Source organism: Caretta caretta, chromosome 1 (genome assembly GCF_965140235.1).
Source record: "Caretta caretta isolate rCarCar2 chromosome 1, rCarCar1.hap1, whole genome shotgun sequence".
Taxonomy (NCBI): Eukaryota; Metazoa; Chordata; order Testudines; family Cheloniidae; genus Caretta; species Caretta caretta.
This window is the reverse complement of record NC_134206.1, coordinates 96,475,329-96,500,274: the sequence shown is the minus strand read 5'-3', so window position 1 is coordinate 96,500,274 and position 24,946 is coordinate 96,475,329. Positions and strand designations below refer to the sequence as shown.

Genomic DNA, 24,946 nt, shown 5'->3' with positions numbered 1-24,946 from the left:
AGCTTAGGTAACTCACTACTCACTGTTGGCTTGTGTGAATTCCCTTTTTAGAAACCTAATTTTCCCCATGTGTTGTATGGGGAGCCTGGGCTCCTAACCCAGGGTAGTGAATTTCACTAGGTAGCAGAGAGCCTAAGTCCTCTTTGTGAATCTAGCCTGATGTATTCATATCATATATGATGATGATACACTTTCCATTCCAACAGTAACTCAGGAGGATATTAAACAGCAGCTACTAAATTTAGATTTTTTAAAATCAGCAGGTCCAGATAACTTGCATTCACGTGTTTTAAAAGAGCTGGCTGAAGGAGCTCTCCAGACTGTTCATTTTCAATAAGTCTTGAAACACTGGAGAAGTTCCAAAGTACTGGAAAAAAAGCTTATGTTGTGCCAATATTTTAAAAGCGGAAATGGAATGACCTGGGTAATTCTAAGCCTTTCAGCCTGATGTCGCTCCCAGGCAAAACAATGGAATGGCTGATATGGGACTTGATTAAACAAGGTAATTTAATGAATGACAATCAACATGGGTCTATGGAAAATAGCTCTTGTCAAACTAAGCTGTTTTGATGAGATTATAAATTAGGCTGATAGAAGTAATAGCGTTGATATAATATTTTTACGACTTGTCTACACAGTGGGGTAATATGCACTGTGGGATGTGATTTCTAAAGCATGCTACCATGTTGGGCTTTAATTGGTCTGTTTAGAGTCTGCTGGTATGCACTAAAAGTTCCCTAGCGTGCTTTAATATAGTACTGTTTCAAACAGCGCTATGTGAAAATACACAGGGGAAATTTTAGTGCACACCCACAGGGGCTACATGGATCAGTTAGTGTGTGACCCATGAGAAATCACACCCCACATTGCTGTATGAATTACTGCTCAGTGTAGTAGTTTGACTTAGACAAGGCATTTGACCTGTAGCATGACATTTTGATTAAGAAACTAGAGTGGCACAAAATCATCATGACACATTAAATGAATTAAAAACTAATGATAAAATCTCAGTATAATTGTAAACGGGGAAACATCAACAAGTGGGTGTATTTCTAGTGGGGTCCCACAGATATTGTTTTTTGGCCTTAATTCAATATCTTTTTCTAATGATCTAGAAAAAAACATGAAATCATTACTGAGAAAGTTTGCAGATGACGCAAAAATTACAGTAGTGATAAATAATGAAGGGGAAAGGTCACTGATACAGAGCAATCTGGATTGCATAGTAAATTGGGCATAAGCAAACAAATATGCCCAAGTGTAAATGTATACCTCTAGGAGTAAAGATTAAAGGTTAGGGACTCACCTGGGAAGCAATGACTCTGTAAAAGATTTGGAGGTCATAGCAGATAACCAGCTGAACAAGAGCTCCTACTGCTATACAGATGCTAAAGGCTATTGTGTGCCTTGTATGTAGAAACAGAGGACTCTTGAGCACAAGTAGAGGGGTTATATTACCTCTATATTTGGAACTTGTCTACCCTCTACTGGAATACTGTGTCTAGTTCTGGTGTCCACAATTCAAAAAAGATTTTGATAAATCAGAGAGGGTTCAGAGAAGAGCTACAAGAATAACAAAAGTACTAGAAAACATGCCTTACAGTGATAAGTCAAGGAGCTCAAGCTATTTAGCTTAAAGAGAAGGTTAAGGGTGATTTGATCACAATCTGTAGATACCAACATGGGGAATAGAAATGTGATTATAGAGGGCTCTTCGTTCTAGCAGACAAAGGCACAGAAAAGATCCAGTGGCGAGAAGTTGAAGCTAGACAAAAATTTACATTAGAAATAAGGTACACATTTTTAACATTGAGGTAATTAATCACTGGCACTATTTACCAAGGGTTGTGGTGGATTCTCCATCACCGACAATTTTTCATGATAGGATAGTTTTTCTAAAAGATCTGTTCTACTTCAAACAGGGATTAATTCAGTGAAGAACTATGTCCTGTCTTTTACATGAGGTCAGAGTAGATAATCAAAGTGGTCTCTTCAGCCATCTCCGACTCCTTCAGAGAAAGGAGAATCAAGCCACTCCCATTTACAAGACTGAATTCCTTTCTAAGGTAAAGCCACCATTTTATTTGTATGTGGGCGAATCTTAACTCTGCATTTCCTGGCAACCCAGTGCTTGAGTTTGCAGAATTAAATTTTCTCAATCGGGAAGGGCTCTAATAGAATGCAGTAAGAGGAACACAGAGTTAAGGCAACTGATTCCACATCTTTGATATCTGAATGTTAAAATATGTAACCATTGTTTGAGAAACCAGTTTCATAGGAATATGAAACAGTTCTTTATGTTGGGCATGTAGTAATTTGTTTTGTTAGTTACATATATATTGTCATAGCTTTTCACAAGTTACAGTTTATTTATTTTTATAGAAATTAAAAATATATATTTCTTTAGTTCTGTATCACTGTGGAATCCCATTCAATTATTCAGAGCCTCATTTATATGCTGTTGGTTTTCTCTCCAATCCTAATGTACCTAATAATTTGTCATTGTTATATTCTCATATTTATCTTTTTAACTAAATTAATACAATACTGGCACTTAAAGAACCTGCAGAGAGCTATAATAATTTGCCTTATTGTAAGTTTTCCCTGTGCTAAAAGCCAAAGTGGAATCAACTAGTTTGACTGGCATCTTTTTCTCCTTTTAAGTTGCTGCTGTGATTTTTTTTCCTCTGGCATTTAGTAACTTGTCAAGTAATATTCTCAGCAGCAAAATATTTCAGCAGGAATTTTACAAAAATAGTCAGGATTGAAAACACTGTTGTGAAGTCAGAGAGAACTCCGTTAGCACTACAAATAATCATAGAATCTCAGGATTGGAAGGGACCTCAGGAGGTCATCTAGTCCAACCCCCTGCGCAAAGCAGGACCAATCCCCAATTTTTGCCCCAGATCCCTAAATGGCCCCCTCAAGGATTGAATTCACAACCCTGGGTTTAGCAGGCCAATGCTCAAACCACTGAGCTATCCCTCCCCCCTAAATCAGCTAGTTGGGGTCAAATATAGATAGATGCAACTTCTATGGAAGGCAAATTCAGAGGCATAAATAGCAGTGTTAGTTACAAAATCACATTGTGCGGGTAAATTGGTCAGAAAGTAGGTGTAGTAAATGATAAAGTAAGGTAGCTTGCACCTGGGTGACTTTCAGTGGGTGTACAAAATAAGTATAACTGACAGAAAGGAGGCTTATGCCCTCAGTTACTCTTACTGAAATCCATGGAGTTATATCAGTATATCAAAGGCCCGAACAGGGCCTTAAGGACTAATCTTTGTCTTTAGATACAAAGGCATAATTTCTATGTAAGTCACTGCAGGGCCAGTTCTGTCAGGCTACACACTGTGAGGGTGCAGGAGGCCTGGATTGGGAAGAGGCTATATAGCAAGGTAGAGGACAAACATTCTGTGCATACTCAGCTGTTTATTTCTCCACTCTTTACACCAGGGCCTGGTCTCGTAGCCTACTGATGTCAATGGGAATCTTTACATTCAATCAATGGGCTTTGGACTAGGCTAGTTTAGCAGTAAACTGCAGTAGCAGAGCCTAGCTTTATTCTCTGTCTACCTTGCTGAATTGAAGCCCTGTAGGCTTGATCAAGCATTTTGAGTGCCATAAAGATGGGAATGTCTTCTGGTGAGATATGGAAAGAAAGGAATATTTAAGGGGTTAAGGTGTCATGGTCTTTCTTTCCTCCCCTCCTCTCAACTCCTGTCCCTTGACACTTTTGACTCCTGCTGAGGTCTTGGGAACTGGGAGCTTCCTAGGTCCCTCTGCCCAATCGTCCACCTCCCCACAGTAGCCTATAATTACAAGTATTGGCCAGGGAAGGCATAGGTATAAGATAACATATAGGTATAAATTAAGCCTGTAATTCAAGAGGCCTACAGGCTTCGGCTTGTAGGAGAATACCTTAGCATACGGCCTATAAAGCCTTAGCATAAGTAGCTAATCAAAGTGACCTTAAGTCATATGATATTGTAACACTGACAGACCCCAGTCGTTGGCGGGTGGGATTGAACCTGGGTCCTCTGGAGCTAAATTAACATAAGAACGGCCATATTGGGTCAGACCAAAGGTCCATCAAGCCCAGTATCCTGTCCTCTGACAGTAGCCAATGGCAGGTGCCCCAACGGGAATGAACAGACAGGTTATCATCAAGTGATCCATGCCCTGTCACCCAATCTCAGATTCTGGCAAACAGAAGCTAGGGATGCCATTCCTGCCATCCTGGCTAATAGCCATTGATGGACCTATCTTCTATGAATCTATCTAGCTCCCTTTTGAACCCCGTTATAGTATTGGCCTTCACAACATCCTCTGGCAAGGAGTTCCAGAGGTTGACAGTGAGTGAAAAAATACTTCCTTGTGTTTGTTTTAAACCTGCTACCTATTAATTTCATTTGGTTGCCCCTTATTCTTGTATTATGAGAAGGAGTAAATAATACTTCCTTATTTACTTTCTCAATACCACTCATGATTTTATAGACCTTTTAGTCTCTTTTCCAACCTGAAAAGTCCCAGTCTTATTAATCTCTCCTCATACAGAAGCCGTTCTATACCCCTCATCATTTTTGTTGCCCTTTTCTGAACCTTTTCCAATTCCAAGATAATGCATGGGCCTTTACTGCCTGAGCTAAAAGCCATATGGCCATTAGCTAAGGCTGTAGAGCAGACTCATTAATCTCTCTAAGTGGTCTCTGTGCCACTAGATGGGACAGAACACCGCACCCAGGAAGTGTGTGGGTTACAATATCATACAATATAATGCTGTGATAAACAAGTACCATTAAACTGCTGACAGGTAACTGCAAAATATCAGCTGATACTAATTTATGAGAGGAGAACACCCAACATTGTCAGGATGAGGAAGTGCAGATATGGACAGAGGAGGACAAATATCCTATGAATATTAATGGTGGCCCACAGAACCCTATAATAGGGCTAACCATGGCATGGAAGAAATAGGATCACCACTTGTGGATCACTCTGTCTCACCACTTTTAAGGTCTCCACAAGAGGTGGTGTGAGTATATGGATGCTCAGATGCAGGACATTTTGACCATCTTACATTATCTCTACCTATTTTTCTGGATTGGAGTGTTTGTGCTTTTGCTAACTGTGCTAATCAAAATATTACAAGAATGCCTTTCCTAAGTGTGATCGTCTCTCTTCTGCACACCATGGTCCTCATAATAACTCTGATGTTTCTGGGTCTGGACCTGGGGCAGAACCCTGCCAAACTACAATGTTAATCGGATTATCTAGTTACTGAATATAACTAATACATAATCAATAGATCAAGCATTGCCACACTTACTGAGATCTTATCCGGGTCCCCACAACCCAAAGGCTGCTACTGCCTTAGGCCACTCTTCCCCTGCTTCCTCCAGTTCTTGCAGATGAATTAAGTAATTAATATTTGATAACTGTTCCCCAAAATACTACTTGTACCACTCGTAAAAAGTGCCAGTTCCTCTTCAACCAGTCAGCCAGTACAGCTTTAGGGTGATAGTTTTAAAAAATGCTCAGTGCTGGCCTAATTCTGCTCCTGCTGAAGTCGAAGTTTTACCATCAGCTTCACCCGGATAGAGTACAGTAGAAGCTCAGAGTTACAAACAGCAGAGTTACCAACTGACCAGTCAACCACACACCTCATTTGGAACCAGAAGTACGCAATCAGGCAGCAGAGCCAAAAAAAAAAAAAAAAAAAAAAGCAAATACGGTTACAGTACAGTACTGTGTTAAATGTAAACTACTAAAATAAAAAAGGGAAAGTTATAAAACATTGACAAGGTAAGAAAACTATTTCTGTGCTTGTTTCATTTAAGTTAAGATGGTTAAAAAGCAGTATATCGCTTCTGCACAGTAAAGTTCCAATGCTGTATTAAGTCAATGTTCAGCTGTAAACTTTTGAAAGTTCAACCATAACGTTTTGTTCAGAATTATGAACAACCTCCTTTCTCATGGCGTTATAATTCTGAGGTTCTATTGTAATGTCAAAGATGAGTCCTTTCAAAAAATTCTACCATTACATTTTATTTCCATGTATTTCAGGCTGCTTGTGCCATTTGTATAATTCGAAGGCAATATTTCACATATACACAGATAGGCAGGATACATTTCTATAGTATAAAGAGACCTAATACTTACAGGGAAAACATCCTTACATTGGAGAAAGATCATCAAAGCAAAAAGTCTAGCAATCTCCTTTTATGAAAAAACTGTATATATTCTATCAGAGAATGAGATATGTCAGAGTGAAATTCATAAAATGAAATTCAGCGATCATATATGTGAAATATGAGTCTTGATATAAATTTATCATTTACTTAGAAATCAGTACAACAGAAATAAACTGTGGTCATTTACTTTTAATTCATAGCAGAGTTACAGGAGATTTTTGAAACATTACTTACATTATAGTAAATAAAGATTAAAAAATGAAAAAAGTATAATGCATAAAAATACCTTGCAAATCACAGGGCTTGATCCTGTAAATACTCACTCAAGTGAGTATTCTTAATTATGTAAGTAAGCTCATTGAGCAGAATAGAGGGTCTTCATGTAAATAAAGTTACTTGAATGCACAAGTATTTTCAGGATTGGGTCCTTCTTTTCATAGAATCATAGAATATCAGGGTTGGAAGGGACCCCAGAAGGTCATCTAGTCCAACCCCCTGCTTGAAGCAGGACCAATTCCCAGTTAAATCATCCCAGCCAGGGCTTTGTCAAGCCTGACCTTAAAAACCTCTAAGGAAGGAGATTCTACCACCTCCCTAGGTAACGCATTCCAGTGTTTCACCACCCTCTTAGTGAAAAACTTTTTCCTAATATCCAATCTAAACCTCCCCCACTGCAACTTGAGACCATTACTCCTCGTTCTGTCATCTGCTACCATTGAGAACAGTCTAGAGCCATCTTCTTTGGAACCCCCTTTCAGGTAGTTGAAAGCAGCTATCAAATCCCCCCTCATTCTTCTCTTCTGCAGGCTAAACAATCCCAGCTCCCTCAGCCTCTCCTCATAAGTCATGTGTTCTAGACCCCTAATCATTTTTGTTGCCCTTCGCTGGACTCTCTCCAATTTATCCACATCCTTCTTGTAGTGTGGGGCCCAAAACTGGACACAGTACTCCAGATGAGGCCTCACCAATGTCGAATAGAGGGGAACGATCACGTCCCTCGATCTGCTCGCTATCATGGGAACCAGATGCAGATTGTTACATAAACCGATCTAAAGCTACAAATGTTTTTTCCCCCCTGTAGAAAGCAAAGCCCTGAAAAAAATGCTATAAAATACCAGCAGGGCACAATGTTTTAAAAACTATTATGATGTTCTGTAAAATGAACATGGGTTCTTTTTATTCTGAAACTAGAGATTATTTAAAATGCATTACCCAAAAGGCTATTTGCTATCTTTAGCAGCTTAATGCATTTTAAAGTAACATTCTCCTATTATGAAGTGTAAAACCACAAAATTCAGCATGTAAAAGTCTATAACCAAGTGGTACTTTATTAATCAGTGCCATGTTTCACAGAAATCCTATTATCAACAGGCAGGTGTCACATTTGCGTAAATCTCTCATACTACTTAGTGTTCAAAAAGGTCAGTGCCAAATTAGAAGAAGAAATTTTGCTCACTGTTGCCTCCAGGATCTACATCTCAGGTGGTACATGAAGTACATGTGTACATATAATCCTACTGCACTATAAAAAATATGCATTTGTGTAATCACCCACAGTGAGGTCAAATTACCTCAATAAATTACACCACTCAGAGTAACAGTGAGGATAAAATGATGACCATAACAAACAGTGAGGCTATCATTATTATTATTCTCACTGTTCCAGCAACATGACCACATTATTCTCATCTCAGCCATATTTTTGTAAAAATGATAATCGCAATGACGCATGCCTGCTTTTATTTTAGAGCACACTCCAGCACAAAACAAGATCCACAGTTAAATGTATGAATGACTAAAAGTGGCCAGCCTGCTTTCTCTTTTAAATCTTTAACATTAATATTATCAATATTATTTTTGTACTTTCACTTCAACTGAAGGTCTCAAAAGCATTTTACCAGTATAGTCATTGAGCAATCCTGTGAGGAAAGTAAGTAGATAATCTTATATCCAAGTTACAGATAGGACAACAGAGACACAGAAGGACAAATTCATCTTTACTTTAACTCCACTAAAGTCACTGGCATTATACAAATGATGAATTTGACCTAGAGTGGTTAATATACCTGGCCAAGGTCATGGCAAAGCTGGAAATTGACCCAAGTCTCCTAACTCCCAGACTTGTAACATTTTCCTTCCTCCCTTTATTTGATCTATAATGAGACTCTGTCAATCCTTTATGAGTCTCTGAAAAAGGAGCATCATTATAGAACACTAGTAGCTGAAATCCCATGCTGTTGCATGGGTGTAATTTGTAAAATTATGCGTGTACAAAAGCGAGAAATGGCTGAGAACTTAAAAATTGGAAGGTAATAGACCACGAATCCCAGGGATGATTGAACCTGGTGATATTCTAAACCAAAAGAGCTCTCAACCATGGTGGTATCTGCTTCCATTGCTTCACTCTGATTCAACAGACATTCTAGGCTTCAGGGTGATTGTCATAAATATAAAGGGAAGGGTAACCACCTTTCTGTATACAGAACTATAAAATTCCTCCTGGCCAGAGGCAAAACCCTTTCACCTGTAAAGGGCTATGAAGCTCGGATAACCTCGCTGGCACCTGACCAAAATTACCAATGAGGAGACAAGATACTTTCAAAGCTGGAGGGGGGAGGAAACAAAGGGTCTGTCTGTGTGATGCTTTTGCCGGGAACAGATCAGGAATGCTCTTCTGAACTTCTGTTAAGTTAGTAAGTAATCTAGCAAGAAATGTGTTAGATTTCCTTTTGTTAAATGGCTGGTAAAATAGGTTGTGCTGAATGGAATGTATATTCCTGTTTTTGTGTCTTTTTGTAACTTAAGGTTTTGCCTGGAGGGATTCTCTATGTTTTGAATCTAATTACCCTGTAAGGTATTTACCATCCTGAGTTTACAGAGGTGATTCTTTTACTCTTTCTTTAATTAGAATTCTTCTTTTAAGAACCTGATTGCTTTTTCACTGTTTTTAAGATCCAAGGGTTTGGATCTGTGTTCACATATGCAAATTGGTGAGGATTTTTATCAAGCCTTCCCCAGGTGGGCTCTTTCCCTGTTCTTTGTTTAACACGCCTGGTGGTGGCAGCATAGGGTTCAAGGACAAGGCAAAGTTTGTACCTTGAGGAAGTTTTTAACCTAAGCTGGTAAGAATAAGCTTAGGGGGTCTTTCATGCAGGTCCCCACATCTGTACCCTAGAGTTCAGAGTGGGGAAGAAACCTTGACAGTGATGTTTTGGGTTCCTGTGTATTTTGGTTATGGTACTGTGTGGGTGGTTGATTTGTGTGGGGGTTGTGTTATGCTAGGAAAGTTGTGTGGATTTGCGCAGGTAGTAAGGGAGGGGCGTGTGCTGCCAGCAGGAATTGTGTGTGTTTGGGATTATTTTGTACTCCGATTGTGTTGTTGTCTGGTTGGCTCTGTTGATTTGTGTCAGGAGGAAGAAATTGTGCTAGGACATTTGTGTTGATTTGTGTAGATGGTAGTTGGGTTTGACAGCTGGGCCAAGTAATCTACTGTCCATGCAGTCTCCCTTGCACAACCAATGAAATTGGTGCATGCAAATTAGTTGTAGAGTAAGAGTGGTGAATTATCTCTGACATCACAATGATCTGGGACACTTGGCATGGCATAGTTACATGCCTTACTGTAGCTGTACACAACACAAAATGGCTGACAACTTAAAAATTGGACTGTAAGACTGTGAATCCCAGCGATGATTCATCCTAGTTATATTCTGAACCAAAAGAGCTCAGCCATGCTTTTAGCTGCTTTCATCACTTCCCACTGAATCAGACATTCCATGCTTCAGAGTGATACAAAGAGAAACATTCCTGGAATCTTATCATATACATACTAAACAGAACTATTAAGTTAGCCATTGAGAACATCATGTACGGCCGACACAGTAATAGAGGTATCTGAGATATATCAAACTCAAACTGAGGTTGCTGCATTTCATTGTGGTCTAATTTATTGAAAAACATTTTTGTGGTGTTTTGCTCAAACACACAGTACAGTTTTTAATAAAAAATAGGTTCCTGTCATTCATAGATCCTAAGGCCAAAGGGAACAATTGTGATCATCTAGCCTGACCTCCTGTACAGTGCAGGCCATAGAAGTGCCATAAAATAATTCCTAGAGCAGATCTTTCAGAAAAACATCCAGTCTTGATTTAAAAATGGTCAGTGACGGAGAATCCACCACAACCCCGGGTAAATTGTTCTAATGGTTAATTTACATTCTCTGTTAAAAATGTACATGTTATTTCCAGTCTGAATTTTTCGAGCTTCAAGTTCCAGCCATTGGGTTGTGCTATACTTTTCTCTGCTAGACTGAAAAGCCCACTATTAAATATTTGTTCCCCATGTAGGTACCTATAGACAAGGGGTCTCAAACTCAAATGGCCACGAAGGCCACATGAGGACTAGTACATTGGCCTGAGGGCCGCATCACTGACCGCCCCCCTCCCCGCTGCCCCACGCTACTCCTTCCCTGCCCCCATTCCAACCCCTTCCCCGAAATCCCCACGCCAACTCCATCCCCTCCCTGCCCCCAGGGGGTGCAGGAGGGGTGCAGGAGGGGTGCAGGGCATGGCAGGGGGCTCAGGGCAGGGGTGCGGGGTGCAGCAGGAGGCTCAGGGCAGGGGGTCAGGGTGCAGGAGGGGTGTGGCAGGGTGTCGGGGTGCAGGAGCAGTGCGGCAGGGGACTCAGGGCAGGCGGTCGAGGTGCAGGGTGCAGCAGGGGGTTCAACTGCAGGAGAGGTTCGGGGGGCGGGCTCCGGCCAGGCACACACCGGGGGCAGAGCAGGCTCCCCACCTGCCTGCCCTGCCCCCGCGCCACTCCGGGAAGCGGCTGGAACCTGGCGGGGGGGCACAGGGGTCTGTGTGTTGCCCTGGCCGCGCCTCCAGGCACCGCCCCCCACAGCTCCCATTGGCTGGGAACGGGAATCACGGCCAATGGGAGCTTCGGGGGAGGTACCTGGAGGCACGGCCAGGGCAACACACAGACACCCGTGCCCCCCCTTCCCCCGCAGGTCCCAGAAGCTTCCTGGAGCGGTGTGGGGACAGGACAGGCAGGTGGAGAGCCTGCCCTGCTCCGGTGCGGGCCAGGCCGGAGCCGCTCTAAGTAAATGCTGGGATGCGGTGTGGGTGGGGGGAGCACAGGAAGCTGGCGGGCTGCAGAAAATAACCGCACGGGCCACGTGTTTGAGATCCCTGCTATAGACTGTAAGCAAGTCACCCCTTAATCTTTCATTGTTAGGCTAAATAGATTGATCTTCTTGAGTCTATCAGGCATGTTTTCTAATCCTTTCATCATTGTTGTGGCTCTCCTTTGAACCCTGTCCAATTTATCAACATCCTTCTTGAATCAGAAGTGGACACAGCAGTCTCCTAGCAGTTGCACAGTGCCAAATACAGAGGTAAAATAACCTCCATACTCCTATTCAAGGGTCCCCTCTTTATGCATCCCAGGTGCACATTATTAGTTCTTTTGGTCCACAGTGTCACATTGGGAGCTCATGTTCAGTTGATTATCCACCATGACTTCCAAATGCTTTCAGAGTCAATGCCTCCCAGAATAGAGTCCCCCATAGTCTAAGTATGGCCTACAGTCTTTGTTCCTAGATGTATACATTGAGCTCATGGGCCAGCTATGCAGCCTGTACACACAGAACAAACAAACAAGCAGTCAAACAAACAACCCACAGACAGATCAAATGTGCCACTCACCAAGTCCTGCTACCTCCAAGCACAGAGTCTGTCACTGGAGCTACTCCATTCAAAACTCCCCTGTTACTTGCCTCTATTCATGGCACTCAAGTTTGCCTAGCAAGTGACTTTTTATAGCAAATCTTTCCTGTTTAGCTCTGCCCCTCATCACTAGGGAGCGATTAATCACTCAGACTTCAAACAGCTGGGCTGATCAAAGCTCCAAGGACTAGCAGCCACACCATCAGAGGCCCGTTCACTTGCACATCTACCAATGTGATATATGCCATCATGTGCCAGCAATGCCCCTCTGCCATGTACATTGGCCAAACCGGACAGTCTCCACACAAAAGAATAAATGGACACAAATCTGACATCAGGAATTATAACATTCAAAGACCAGTAGGAGAACATTTCATTCTCCTTGGACACTCAATAACAGACTTTAAAGTGGCAATTCTTCTACAAAAACCCTTCAAAAACAGACTCCAACAAGAAACTGGAGATTAATTTGCAAAACTAGACACCATTAAATTAGGCCTGAATAAAGACTGGGAGTGGATGATTCACTACAAAAACTAATTTCCCCCTGCTGATACTCACACCTTCTTGTCAACTGTTTGAAATGAGCCACCTTGTTTACATTGGCCTCATAAGCACTACAAAAGTGATTTCCACCCCTTCTTGTCAACTGTTGAGAGTAGCCCACTTCCACCTTAGTTGAGGTGGCTTGTTAGCACTGACCCCTCACTTGGTAAAGCAACTCCCATCTTTTAATTTGCTGTGTATTTATACCTCCCTATTGTATGTTCCACTCCATGCATCTGATGAAGTGGGTTTTAGCCCATGAAAGCTTATGCCCAAATAAATTTGTTAGTCTCTAAGGTGCCACAAGGCCTCCTCGTTGTTTTTGCTGATACTGACTAACATGGCTACCACTCTGAAACCTATGTTTTCTCTATTTTCCCCTTCTTTCTGTAATCACATTCTCTAGTTTGCTACTCACCATCTTCCTTGTTCCTTTCCATCCCGTCCTTGCTTCCTGCACTCTCCTCTCCTACCCAACACTATACTCCTCCCCACCCCAACAGTGATCACATTAGATGCTAATTGCAGTTCCAGGGCCTGATTCTCTCCTCCATTGTATCTTATGCAGTTTTTTTCATCTGTGCAAAGTGGGTATAAAATGCTACTATTCTGATCTGGTAGCATTTGACTTTCATTTTGCCCAGCGTACAAGGAGCTAGCATCTAAAACTAACTACACGTACCGGGAAAGTAGCCTATGGGGAAGAGGTGGAAGATGGAGAGTAGTGAGACGGGGAAGGAGAAGGTAGAAGCTTGGAAGTGGAAGAGATGCATGCAGCAACAGCAAGAATGGTGAGCAGCAAATGGGATGTAATTGGGAAAAAAGAGGAGAAGGAAGAAAAATAGAAGAAAAGATCAAAGGTAACAAGAAGAGAATAATATTAGAGAAGAATAAAGAGAGACAGACAAACAAATACATTCCCAGAGAAGAAAGTAACTCTTGTCAATCAAGAAGAAACAATGTCTCAAGAGAAGCCATTACAGCATGCTAGAAGAATATGCTCGTATCTGACGTCCAGTGCTTGCAGCAGCATTCTTGAGGTCTGTTGTGAGAAATGCTGTTTGTAATCCCTGATGCTACAGAATGCCAAGGTGTCCCAGGGGCTAACAATTGTATGAAGTCAGATCAGAATTGGGTGTCCTGATTGTAACCCCACACCAAAAAAATACGTCTGCCTCTAATAAAGGGTTGTCTGTAGCCAGGATTTGATATCATCATCTCTGGAAGTATTATTAATTTTTTATGTTCCCTTTGGAAAGTTGAAGAGCCGCACGGGGAAGTCTTTTCTCAGCTGTTAGTTTTTTTCCAAGACTGCTTTTAAAATTAATCCCTGTGTCTATGAATTGTTTTCTTTTGAAGGAAATATCAAAAACGGAAAAAATACCCTCTAATCTAAATTGTTCTTCCTCAATTGTTACTGTGCTTATTCAAATTATTTTTTCTACACACCTTATGTATATACAAAGTTTGTTTTTCCATCTATTTAAGACTGCAAATGGCAATTGTTTCTATTTAACCCTCTAGTATGAATTATTATTTATATTACAGTAGAGCATAGAGGCACCGATAGAGATTGGAGCCAAACTGTACTAAGCACCATGCAAGCACACAATGATGGAAAGCTCCTGATCTGAAGAGCTTAAAATCTAAATAAACAAGATGGACAAAATGACTTGCTCAAGACCACAGCGGAGGGCAAAAGCAGAGCTTGGAATAAAATACAAGGCTCTTAACCCACAGTCCAATGCCCTATCCACTAAATCATGTGGCTTCTTCAATTCTCTGTAGGTTTCACTGTGGCTATGGTACAAAACAAACAAGCTTTCATTTTCTGTGCTCATCAATATGGAGTCCTGCACCAGTGACTCTTAATTAAGCACACACTGGAATAAAACCAACATATTCTAGAACATTTATAATTCTGAATCTAGCCAATGCAGTGATACCATATACCAATATACTGTATATATGCCAGGATCTCTCATCAAGATGTCACATAAATGAATGGTAGCAGGTGCAGACATGAGCTATTTGTAGAGCTAGGTTTTAGTTGGAGAAGCCACAACTGTGTCTGTGTGAGATGAAACGAACGATCTGATCTCAAAGGTATGTAATGTAACCACAATGTAATTTCAACATATTTACCAAGCACTCAAACTCTCATTCTTCCTCCTGTCCATCAATCCCATTTGATTTGCATTTAAAATTTACTTTGTAGGCTTAGAAAAGCAGGGACCATGTCTTTCTTCTTTATGAAGAATTCAGCAAATCGTTGAGTGTTATAAGGTAAATATAATAATAATAATGACAAGATCCAGAATGCACTCCAAGATCACTTTTTAATAATTACTCAGGCTGTCTTTCAGATCATGAGAACTGAGGAAAGTAACAAAAGCAGACAATTCAAATGAATAAGAAGTTAACGTAATGCTTTTAAAAATAAGGATAGCTGTATGGATAAATAGGAAAAAAATTAAGATGTTATAAAATCAGTTAGGAAACTACTTGGAAAAATGTATTCTATAGCTAGTAAGTCTGTCTGAGAAGACACTCCCCTCATAGTAGGCTAACAAAGGACATGGGAACAGCAGTACTACATATGTTCAAGTAAAGATAAGCCCAAGCTCTACATTTTGGATCTGGTTGTAAAATTCCTCAAAGTTCAGAGATATTGGACTCAGAGTTTTGGTCCAGATAAATTCCAGAGGCATGTGTAAAATAGACAGTCATGAAAGCAGCGTAGACATCTCTGAACTATCATGGTGTATGTTGGTTATTATTGTGGTGATGGGAAATCTAGTAACTGTTACCGGTACATTCTTTTTTGCGTATTTTATTCCACAAGGGCCACTTATGGTTTTCTTGTCATCCTGCTGATGCCATCCAAAGGTGGAGGTCCACTTCCCTGTAACTTCTCACACCATCTGTTTTCTCCTTTTACTTTGTTCCATGTGACTAGTTGGGCTGGTGAATATCTGGCTTAAGGCAGTGAGCAATTCTGCATGACTATTTTCCTTATGCCTGTATTTATTTAACGCACTTTCCAGAGCGAGCAATGGGCATAGCCATGGATTGACCCACATGGTGAATTTCAGCAGGGGCCAAGAATGAGCTTAATTGTTTTAGGACTGCACCAGCCCTAATTGTTTGTTTTGCTGCAGAGTGTCTCTGATGGCTACTGTGAAGTGAGCATATCTTAGGATAGAGTCTACCATATATTACATCTCTGACTTAGGCACCATTACCTACCATAGACCATGGTGAGATAAGATTATCTTCTTTCGGCTTTGAGATGTCACATTCAGACCTGCCCAACTACAGCTAATCATACTCCTTTTATACCATCATAGACTATATGGGGCAGGGGGGGCATGTCTCATCATGCATGCTTCACTAGTTACACCTAAATATTACCCAAATCTGGCTTACATGCCTGTCAGACAAACACAGGGTTTGGGCCATATAATAATATAGATTCCTTGTGTTTAATGTATGGTAATCTACTGTGATTTAATTTCTGTAAATCCTTCAATTATCCCAGGGAAGTGATACTTCCTGCAGCTTGTTCCAATTTTGTGTCTATTTTCAGCAGAGGTTTGATCTTTCAAGAAGCCATTGCTATGAAGCAGCTGCGGTTCAGTGATGTTCTACATGAGTACTCTTCTCTTTTGCGGATGGAAATTGATCTTACTCATCTTACTATGAGAAAATTAAGAGCATTTTGTCCCACAGGTGTCCACTGGCTAAAACAACAGAGGATATGTGGCAAAGATTGTTTAGGGCATTACATGTAGCAGCATTAGCAGAATCAACCTAAGACCATTAAGGCATTCTCTCTGGGCTCCAAGAACTCAGCCTCTTTTTATCACCAGTATGCTATGGGTGAAATTCACTCAGCACGGCTAAAGAGCAGGGGGACAAAATCTACTCTTCAAAGAGCTGGTGCATAAGAAAATAAGAACGGCCATACTGGGTGAGACCAATGGTCCATCTAGCCTAGAATGCTGTCTTCTGACAGTGGCTGGTGCCAGATGCTTTAGTGGGAATGAACAGAACAGAGCAATTTTTGAGTGTCCACTCCCAGCTTCTGGCAATCAGAGGTTTAGAGACACCCAGAGCATGGGGTTGTGTCCCTGACCATATTGGCTAATAGCCATTGATAGACGTATCCTCCATGAACTTATCTAATTATTTTTCAACCAACTTATACTTTTGGCCTTCATAACATCCCCTGGCAACAAGTTCCACAGATTGACTGTGTGTTGTGTGAAGAAGTACTTCCTTATGTTTGTTTTAAACTTGCTGCCTATTAATATAATTGGGTGAAAAAGCACAAGAACAAATCTGCACAGACACACCCCTAGAAACCTGAGCAGGGGTATTCTATCTGCTACCCATGATCCATAAACCTGGAAATCCTGGACGCCCCATTATCTCAGGCACTGGCACCCTGACAGCAGAATTGTCTGGCTATGTAGACTCCCTCCTCAGGCCCTACGCTACCAGCACTCCCAGCTATCTTCGAGACACCACAGACTTCCTGAGGAAACTACAATCCATCGGTGATCTTCCTGAAAACACCATCCTGGCCACTATGGATGTAGAAGCCTTCTACACTAACAATCCACACAAAGATGGACTACAAGCCATCAGGAACAGTATCCCCAATAATCTCATGGCAAACTTGGTGGCTGAACTTGGTGACTTTGTCCTCACCCATAACTATTTCACATTTGGAGACAATGTATACATTCAAATCAGCAGCACTGCTATGGGTACCCACATGGCCCCAAAGTATGCCAACATTTTTATGGCTGACTTAGAACAATGCTTCCTCAGCTCTCGTCCCCTAACGCCCCTACTCTACTTGCGCTATATTGATGACATCTTCATCATCTGGACCCATGGAAAAGAAGCCCTTTGTGAGGAATTCCACCATGATTTCAACAATTTCCATCCCACCATCAACCTCAGCCTGGAGCAGTCCACACAAGAGATCCACTTCCTGGACACTACGGTGCTAATAAGCGATGGTCACATAAACACCACCCTATACCGGAAACCTACTGACTGCTATACTTACCTACATGCCTCCAGCTTTCATCCAGCCCACACCACACAATCGATTGTCTACAGCCAACTCTACGATACAACCGCATTTGCTCCAACCCCTCAGACAGAGACAAACACCTACAAGATCTCTATCAAGCATTCTTACAACTACAATACCCACCTGCTGAAGTGAAGAAGCAGATTGACAGAGCCAGAAGGGTACCCAGAAGTTACCTACTACAGGACAGGCCCAGCAAAGAAAATAACAGAGCGCCACTAGCCATCCCCTTCAGCCCCCAACTAAAACCTCTCCAGCGCATCATCAAGTATCTACAACCTATTCTGAAGGACGACCCATCAATCTCACAGATCTTGGGAGACAGGCGAGTCCTTGCTTACAGACAGCCCCCCCTGAAGCAAATACTCACCAGCAACCACACACCACACAACAAAAACACTAACCCAGGAACCTATCCTTGCAACAAAGCCCGTTGTCAATTGTGTCCACATATCTATTCAGGGGGCACCATCATAGGGCCTAATCACATCAGCCACACTATCAGAGGCTCGTTCACCTGCACATCTACCAATGCGATATATGCCAACATATGCCAGCAATGCCCCTCTGCCATGTACATTGGCCAAACTGGACAGTCTCTACGTAAAAGAATAAATGGACACAAAGCAGACGTCAAGAATTATAACATTCAAAAACCAGTCGGAGAACACTTCAATCTCTCTGGTCACTCGATTACAGACCTAAAAGTGGCAATACTTCAACAAAAAAACTTCAAAACCAGACTCCAATGAGAGACTGCTGAATTGGAATTAATTTGCAAACTGGACACCATTAACTTAGGCTTGAATAAAGACTGGGAGTGGATGTGTCATTACACAAAGTAAAACTATTTCCCCATATTTGTTCCCCCTCCCCCCACTGTTCCTCAGATGTTCTTGTCAACTGCTGGAAATGGCCGACCTTGATTATCGCTACAAAAGATTTTTTTTCTCTCCTGCTTGTAATAGCTCACCTTACCTGATCACTCTCATTACAGTGTGTATGGTAACACCGATTATTTCATATTCTCTGTGTATATAAAATCTCCCCCCCCCCCAGTATTTTCCACTGCATGCATCCGATGAAGTGAGCTGTAGCTCATGAAAGCTTATGCTCAAATAAATTTGTTAGTCTCTAAGGTGCCACAAGTCCTCCTTTCCTTTTTGCAGATACAGACTACCACGGCTGCTACTCTGAAATCTGGTTATTGTGTTACATAAAGGGGTAAATAACACTTCCTTATTCACTCTTTCTATACCATTCATGATTTTATAAACTTCTATCACATCCCCCTTGGTTGTCTCTTTTCCAAGCTGAACAGTCCTTGTCTTTTTAATCTCTCCTCGTATGGAAGTTGTTCCATGCCCCTAATCATTTGTGTTGCCCTTCTTTGTACGTTTTTCCAGTTCTAAAATATCTTTTTTTGAGCTGGGGTGATCTGAACTGCAGTGTTCAAGGTCTGGATGTACCATGGATTTATATAGTGTCATTATGATATTTTCTGTCTTTCACTTTTACAGTGGTTCCTAACATTGTTTGCCACTGCACACTAAACAGATGTTTTCAGAGAACTATCCACAATACCTCCAATATCTCGAGTGTCAACAACTAATTTAGATTTCATCATTTTGTATGTAGAGTTGGGATTACGTTTTCCAACATGCATTACTTTGCATTTATCCACAATGAATTTCATCTGCCATTGTGTTGCCCAGTCACCCAACTGGGAGAGATTCTTTTGAAACTCTTCGCAGTCTGCTTTGGACTTAACTATCTTGAGTAATTTTGTATTGTCTGCAAACTTTGTACAGGCTGCAGGACTGAATTGAACTGAACTCCTCTGTGGTTGCTACTCTAGCCCAGGGGTGGACAATCTGAGAAGGAGCCAGAATTTACCAATATACATTGCCAAGGAGCCACAGTAATATGTCAGCAGCCCCCCATCAGCTCCCTGCCGCTCCCAGCACCTCCCACCAACTGGCAGCCCTGCCGATCAGTGCCCCGCACCTAGTGATCAGCTGTTTCATGGCGTGCAGGAGGCGGGGGGGGGAGAGGAGAGGGTAGAGGAGCGAGGCTACAGGAGGCTCAGAGGAGGGGGTTGGGAAGGGATGGAGTGGAGTGGGGGCAGGGCCTGTGGGAGAGCCAGGGGTTGAGCAGTGAGCACCCCCTGGCACATTGGAAAGTTGGCGCCTGTAGCTCCAGCCCCAGAGTCGGTGCCTATACAAGGAGCCGCATATTAACTTCTCAAGAGCCGCATGTGGCTCCGGAGCCACAGGTTGGCCACCCCTGCTCTCGCCCCTCAGATGGGATAGAAAGCATGGCCCTTGTGCACCCCAATGAGGGTAATTTTAGCAATCAGAAGCACTTAACCGTGGACCAACTGGCTACACATTTCCCCCCATACACTACAAAACACTCCTCCATAGTGTCCTATACAGTGCTAGCATGGAGTCCGGCTCTGGCACTTGCAGGAGATGCAGTGTTCTTATATCTCCATATGTGCCCAGGCACTTTGCATAGACACCATGGCAATTCGACTGCCTTGGGGCATTCTGTGGCACTTGTGCTGAAGGGTAAATTTCACGAAGTAAGAAGATACCTTTTCATTTATGACTAAAGTTTTAATGTTCTCTTTTTAATTTTCTCTCTGTGGTTAAAAGGAGAAGAGTCTCTCTGCCCTGTACCTAAAATTTGTTCCCAGCTATGCAGTCAGACAAACCCCATCAAAATAATGTTATGTATCGTCATAAATCTGGAATTCTTTTTCATAAATATCATGCAGCTAATGCACCTGTGGTATTTTTCACAAAACTAATGTGGCTCCCTTACTTTGTAACAAACCCTGATATCTGGAATTTGCACTATGACCAAACTGTGAAGTTTGTCAACTTTGCCCATGATTCTTAGGAACCACAAGTCATTTTGTTCTGCAGAGGACATTTATTACACTGGACATTTCTGTTTTTATCCTCTCTCATTTCTTAGATAGGAACATCCTACAAAGAGGTGTAAATTAATATTTGCTGATCATTGAGAAATAGCTTTCATGTTTGGATTTACAGTCATTCCCCCTTGCATGAGGGAAGTGAACCTTTGCACCAGTGGAGACAGAGTACAGAATTTCATGCTTTTATTTCTGAAGCATTTAGTACAAAGGGGTATTTCATACTCACCTGCAGAAAACCCCATTGGAGGAATTAAAGTGTCTAAGTAACTTTGTAAGAAGAGCTGGCCGGGGAGTTATTTTTTACCTACATACAAATCTGATGAAAATGAAATTTTCTTCAAAATTTTCTTTGACATTTTTTGTTTTTGTTGAAAAAGCAAAAACCTGAAAACTTAAACATATTTGGTTTTTAGTTTTTTGACGAAATCCCCAAAATTATAGACAGTTTTTTCCCCACCAAAATTTCTGTTATGTTGTAAAAACATTTTCCACCAAAACTATTTGGTCAGCAAATTTTCAGCCTGCTCTAACTGTGAGGTAAACCTAATGGAGTTTTCAGTCAATGCTTAGGGGAAAGCATTTGGGGAAAGGGGGACGTGGAGGGGTGAGAAATTCAACCTCCCAACCCAGCAGGCAATGGCAGTTGAGGGAAAGAAACTTTACTTGCACAGAAGGCTGGTTCCTCAGTGCTGCTCTTTGGACTCCCATCCCTCTAGGAGCATGGCTCCTTCATTTGCTGTGCTTCCACTGGCCACCCTCCACATTTCTGTGCAAAACTCCTCTCACTGAGGGAAAAGTAGGACCAGAGTGTAAATTAATGCTGTTTCTAGAAGAAAAGGATATCCTACCACCTCTGGAGAACATGACATGAGTTCTTCTGACCCCTGGATCCACTCCAGAACTTCCCTACTTGAGTCCAGCTCTGCCCCCTGAAATCTCACTGAGCCCCAGACCTGTTAAGCTGATGTGGAGGAGCTTCTGCTGGCTTGTACAGGAAGGGGAAGATGCAGCCACTACTCCTATTCTCTGTGCTCAGAGGAAAGGTTCTGCTGGTCCTAGTTCTTCCTTACTTATGTTGTTGGAAGACTGCAAAGAGCCCAACAGTATCACAGATACAGACTGCCAGAGATGAGGTACCTGATTCTGCTGTACATTCAGTGAGGGGTGAGGAATTACCTTGTACATTGGGTGAGCATTATCAGGCCCAGATTTGTAGCTCAGAGACTTTAAGGCCAGAAGGGACCATCACGATCATCTAGTCTGATGTCCTGCACATTGTAGGCCCCAGAACCTCACCCACCCACTCCTGTAATAGACCCATAACCTCTGGCTGAGTTACTGAAGTCCTCAAATCATGGTTTAAAGACTTCAAGCTACAGAGAATCCACCATTTACACTAGTTTAAATCTACAAGTGATCTGTACCCCATCCTGCAGAGGAAGGCGAAAAACCCCCAAGGTCTTTGCCAATCTGACACAGGGGAAAATTCCTTCCTGATCCTAAGTATGGTGATAAGTTACACCCTGAGCATGTGGGCAAGACTCACCAGCCAGACACCTGGTAAAGAACTCTATGTAGTAACTCAGAGCCCTTCCCATCTAGTGTCCCATCACTGGTTACTGGAGATATTTGCTTCTAGCAGTTGCAGGTCAGCTGCATGCCATTGTAGGCAGTGTCATCATGCTATCCCCTCCGTAAACTTATAAAGCTCAATCTTAAAGCCAGTGCTTGGAAGGCTGTTCCAGAATTTCACTCCTCTGATGGTTAGAAACCTTCTTTTAATTTCAATCCTAAACTTATTGATGGCCAGTTTATATCCATATGTTCTTGTGTCAACAATGGCACTTAACTTAAATAAGCTCCCCATCCCTGGTATTTATCTCTCTGATGCATTTATAGAGTGCAATCTTATCTCCCCTCAGCATTCTTTTGCTTATGCTAAACAAGCCAAGCTCTTTGAGTCTCCTCCCATAAGGTAGGTTTTTCCATTCCTCTGAGCATCCGAGTAGCCCTTCTCTGCCTGTTCCAATTTGAATTAATGTTTCTTAAACATAGGAGACCAGAAATGCACACAGTATTCCAGATGAGGTCTCACCAGTGCCTTGTATAATGGTACTAACACTTCCCTGTCTCTATTGGAAATACCTCGCCTGATGCATCCTAGGATTGCATTAGCCTTTTTCACAGTCACATCACATTGGTGGCTTATCTTGTGATCAACCAGTACACGCAGGTCTTTTTCCTCCTCTGTTGCTTCCAACTGATAAATCCCCAGCTTAGAGCAAAAAATCTTGTTGTTAGTCCCTAAGTGACCTTGCACTTTGCACTATTAAATTTCATCCCATTTCTGTTACTCCAGTTTTCAACTGTTTTCATGGAGTAGAATATTGTAGGTGTCTGCCTGAAAACAGGGCCTGCAGATCTCATATATTAGTGATTGAGAATTTAATGATTTGTGCACTTACATTGGGTCTATCCAATGCTTTTTTATAGACCCACCTACTACTCAGATACTACAGTGATGGGGACCAGATTGAAAAGATACAACTCCTACCACTGCAGTACATTGTCCCTAGTTCTTACTTAGCTGTGCAGCGAAATAATAGGAAGTGAGCCTTTCCCTCCCCCAACCCCTTCACTTCTCCGCTTGGCCAAATAAGGGCTGCTCAGATTATGGTTCTAGCTGAAATGGTGGTGGGGGAGAGCTAGGGCTGCTTACCTGATATTCTCCTCAGAGAGGGGACAAAGCCAAGCCTCACCCTCATGCCTGACCATGGCTGAGTTCAACGTGCAGTATACCCACCTTTGCTGACATGGAAAGGTGTAAAATAACTTCCTCCTCTTTGAAGGAAAGAGGAAACAAGGGTGCAGTTATGACTCTGAGGCACAAGTCCTTCCTGCATTTCCTCACAGCTGGCACAGCTACATGATGCTTCTTACTCCTGGACTGAACTTAATGATCTCGTGTGTGCAGGGACTTAAGAGTGAGTGAGCATCAATCACAGGAACACTGCTCAATTCAAGAAGCATGGAGGAAAAGGAACCAGGAAGTGTAGGAGCTTCCAGATCCTTCTGAAATCCTCAATGGGGGGAGGAGAGGGAGAGAAAGAGAATGATCTCCTGCTACCCTTTAGCTGTTACCACTTGAGAAAGAGGTCTTGGAGTCATAGTTCTCTGAAAACTCAGTGTGCAGCAGCAGTTAAAAAAGAAAACACAATGTTGGGACTCATTAGAAAAGGGATAGATAATAGACAGAAAATATCTTTTTGCCTCTATCTAAATCCATGGTATGCCCACATCTTGAATACTGCATGCAATCTGGTCACCCCATCTCAAAAAAGATGAATTGGAATTGGAAAAAGTTCAGAAAAGGGCAACACAAATGTTTAGGGGTATGGAACAGTTTCCAGATGAGAAGAAATTAATATGACTGGGACTCTCCAGCTTGGAAAAGAGACAGCTAAGGAGGGATATGATGGACATCTATAAAATCATGACTGGTGTGTAGAAAGTAAATAAGGAAGTGTTATTTACTCCTTCTCATAACACAAGAACCAAGGGTGACCAAATGAAATTATTAGGCAGAAGGTTTAAAACAAACAAAAGGAAGTATTTCTTCACACAAAGCACCATCAACCTGTGAAACTCTTTGCCAGAGGATGTTGCAAAGGCCAAGACTATAACAGGGTTTTAAAATGGACTAAATAAGTTAATGAAGGATAGGTCCATCAATGGCTATTAGCCAGGATGGGCAAGGATGCAAAGCCATGTTCTGAAGTGCCCCTAGCTTGCCAGAAGCTGGCAATAGGCAACAGGGGATGGATCACTTGATGTTTATTTGTTCTGTTCATTCCCTCAGAAGCACCTGGCATTGGCCAAAGTCGGAAGACAGGATACTGGGCTAGATGGACCTTTGGTCTGACTCAGTATATACCCCATGGAGAAGCATGTGGGAGGAAGCATGGTAGCTCCCCCCAACACTGAGGGAGAGAGAAAGAGTGGAATTAGGAAGGACCTCCCTTCTCAACAACTCAGTGCAATGGTGTTGCAATTTAGTGAGACCCAGATTCTGACAAAAAGCTTCCAAACAATTATATTGCTGGGCCTATAGCAATTGGAATGATGCACCTTTGTTATACAGCGTGTAACAAAATAGAAAATGAGAATACCGCAGTCTGTGTGTGGTCCTATGTGTGTGCAGTACACAGAAACAACTCCATTTGCAGTTATGGGGCTCTCAGACTTGTCACTAATCTATAGACTTTTCTGTCCACTCAATCCTGGGGCACAACTGCTTATTTCTTTTCTGTTTTTCAGGTGCCTAAATAAAACCCAGCAGAGCCAAAGCATTTTGTGGGCATCACAAAATGGGGAAGAGATGGCCAGCCCTCTGTGGAGATAGAGGTGGTTAGGGACTATTTAG

At 42.0% G+C, this 24,946-nt stretch overlaps 2 protein-coding genes across 3 annotated transcripts in view; one reads left to right on the top strand and one right to left on the bottom strand.

Annotated features, from left to right (window-relative positions):
- Window positions 1-24,946, bottom strand: part of GPC6 (glypican 6) — a 1,138,485-nt gene that overhangs the window by 179,578 nt on the left and 933,961 nt on the right. The window lies entirely within an intron of this gene.
- The window catches only part of TGDS (TDP-glucose 4,6-dehydratase), a 1,159,807-nt gene that overhangs the window by 460,679 nt on the left and 674,182 nt on the right, over window positions 1-24,946 (top strand). The window lies entirely within an intron of this gene.